Consider the following 3,391-nt stretch of genomic DNA (forward strand, 5'->3'; position numbering starts at 1 on the left):
ACCTCAGTAGTAAAAGCAACCTTGATAAATTCATTTGCATCTCTCCCACAAATTCATATTTCCTATCCTGTGACCTCTGGAATGTAAGATTTTTTTTAATACAAACTGGTCCCCATCCATGACCTTTTTTCATCTCCAACTCCCTGCATCTCCTATCCATTACTGAAACCTGGATTACCCCCCTGATACCACCTCTCCTGATGCTCTCTCAGCTATGGGCCTCACATTCTCACACACTCTGACCCAGGGGTTGCCATAGAGGTGGTGTTGGGGTCCTTTTACCCACTAGCTACTCCTACCAACTCCTTCTCAGAGAACCATCCCTTACATTCTTACATTTGAGGTCCATGCTAGATGTCTCATCCAGCCTGTTTATCTTTGAGTAGCTGCCATTTACTGTTCCCCTGGTATTCCCTCTATATTCCTTGACAACTTGCTTCCTGGCTTCCTCACTTTCTCTTTTCCCTCAATTATCTTAGGCGATTTCAACATCCCAATCGATATCCCCACAAAATCACCTGCCTCTAAACTCCTTAACCTTACATCTTCACGTGGTCTCTCCCAGTGGACCTCCCCACACCCCTCCCTCCCATGTGAATTGGAGCTCACATGATCTGGTTTTCACTCACCATTGTGATATTTCTGATTTCTCCAACTCCCCTTTTACCCTCTCTGACCACCACCTGATCTTTTAACTTATTAATCTCTGTTTCTCCATTTCTACCTCCTAAGGCGACCATCATTAAGCGTAACATTGAGGCTATTGTCAACACTTGTCTATCCTACCTGTTCGACTCACTTCTATCTCTTATTCTCTCTCTCATGTCCTGAACAAGCCACTTTACTATATAATGCATCCCTTACTTCTGTTCTTGACTCTGTCACTCCATCGACCACTATTCCCCTCGCAGATCAACACCTCAACCCTGGCCCACCAAATGCACCAGATATCTGCAAAAATTCTTATGTACTACAGAGGGACAGTGGAAGAAATCACACAAAATAAGGCAGACTTCCTCCATTTCAAACATATGCTCTCATGCTTCAGTACTGACCTTTCCCTCGAAAATGTCACGATATTGCCATTTTGGTTCATGGTTGCAATACCTCTGTGCTGCTAGAGGTGCTGCTGTTCTCTCCTCTCATGCAGTACCTCTGGGCTTCCAGAAGGGCTGCTGTCATAGAGAAATGGTTTTGTTAGTGTTCCAGCTGTGGCTAATTAGCTTGAACACACTCTACTGCTTTTTATGTGCAGCACCTCACAGTGCCGTAACTACACATTTTAGCGCTGTGTGCAAGAAACAGCATTTGCGCCCCCCCCAAAAAAAAATGTAAAACAGGGCCGGTGCATGCTGTAGGCACAAACCAAAAGTATAGGGGCGTGGTTTATGGGGAAAGAGCGTGTCTACAAAATAAATCCAATTCATATTACGCTGCACAGTAGTCTCCATTATTCAAATTATGCCGCACAGTAGCACCATTTACACACATTACACCAGGTAGAGCCCCTTTTACATATTATGCCAGGTAGATCCCCTGTCAAACATTTAACCAGGTAGAGCCCTCTTTAACACATTACACCAGGTAGAGTCCCCTTTTTTACATTACATCAGGTAGAGTTCCTTTTTACACATTACGGCAAGTAGAGCTTCCTTTTACACAGTATGGCAGGCAGAGCTCCCTTTTACAAATTACGGCAGGCAGAGTCCCCTTTTACACATTACGGCACGTAGAGTCCCCTTTAACACATTACGCCAGGCAGAGTCCCCTTTAACACATAACGCCAGGCAGAGTCCCCTTTTACACATTACGGCAGGTAGAGCCCCTTTTACACATTATGTCAGGCAGAGCTCCCTATTACACATTATGGCAGGTAGAGTCCCCTTTAACAAATTACAGCAGGCACAGCTGCCTTTTACACATTATGGCAGGTAGAGTTCCTTTTTACACATTACGGCAAGTAGAGCTTCCTTTTACACAGTATGGCAGGCAGAGCTCCCTTTTACAAATTACGGCAGGCAGAGTCCCCTTTTACACATTACGGCACGTAGAGTCCCCTTTAACACATTACGCCAGGCAGAGTCCCCTTTAACACATAACGCCAGGCAGAGTCCCCTTTTACACATTACGGCAGGTAGGGTCCCCTTTTACAAATTACGGCATGTAGAGCCCCTTTTACACATTATGTCAGGCAGAGCTCCCTATTACACATTATGGCAGGTAGAGTCCCCTTTAACAAATTACGGCAGGCACAGCTACCTTTTACACATTACATCAGGTAGAGTTCCTTTTTACACATTACGGCAAGTAGAGCTTCCTTTTACACAGTATGGCAGGCAGAGCTCCCTTTTACAAATTACGGCAGGCAGAGTCCCCTTTTACACATTACGGCACGTAGAGTCTCCTTTAACACATTACGCCAGGCAGAATCCCCTTTAACACATAACGCCAGGCAGAGTACCCTTTTACACATTACGGCAGGTAGGGTCCCCTTTTACAAATTACGGCACGTAGAGCCCCCTTCACACATTATGTCAGGCAGAGCTCCCTATTACACATTATGGCAGGTAGAGTCCCCTTTTACAAATTACGGCAGGCACAGCTACCTTTTACACATTATGGCAGGTAGAGTCCCCTATTACACATTACAGCAGGTAGAGTCCCCTTTTACACATTGCGGTAGGCAGAGCTCCCTTTTACACATTACAGCAGGTAGAGTCCCCTTTTATACATTACGGCATGTAGAATCTCCTTTTACACATTATGGCAGCTAGAGTCCCCTTTTACACATTAAGGCAGGTAGAGTCCCTGTCACACATTACTCCAGGTAGAGTCCCCTTTTACACATTACACCAGATAGAGTCCCCTTTTATACATTACAGCAGGTAGAGCCCCTTTTGCACAGTATGGCAGGCAGCACTCCCTTTTACACATTACAGCAGGTAGAGTCCCCTTTTACACATTATGGCAGGCAGAGCTCCCTTTTACACATTACAGCAGGTAGAGTCCCCTTTTACACATTATGTGAGGTAGAGTCCCCTTTTACACATTCCAGCTGGTTTAGTCCCCTTTTACACATAACGGCAGATAGAGTCCCCTTTTACACATCACGGCAGGCAGAGCTCCTTTTTACATATTACGGCAGGTAGAGCCCCCTTCTACACATTACGGAAGGCAGAGTCCTCTTTTACACTTTATAGCACAAAGAGTCTCCTTTTAATTAATATGGCAGGTAGAGTCCCCTTTTACACATTATAGCAGGTAGAGTCACCTTCTATACATTACCCCAGGTAGATTCCCTTTTTACACATTATGGCAGATGGAGTCTCTTTTTAGACATTATGGCATGTAGAGTCCCCATTTACACATTACGGCAGGTAGAGTCCCCTTT

This window comes from Pseudophryne corroboree, chromosome 1 (genome assembly GCF_028390025.1).
Source record: "Pseudophryne corroboree isolate aPseCor3 chromosome 1, aPseCor3.hap2, whole genome shotgun sequence".
Classification (NCBI taxonomy): Eukaryota; Metazoa; Chordata; class Amphibia; order Anura; family Myobatrachidae; genus Pseudophryne; species Pseudophryne corroboree.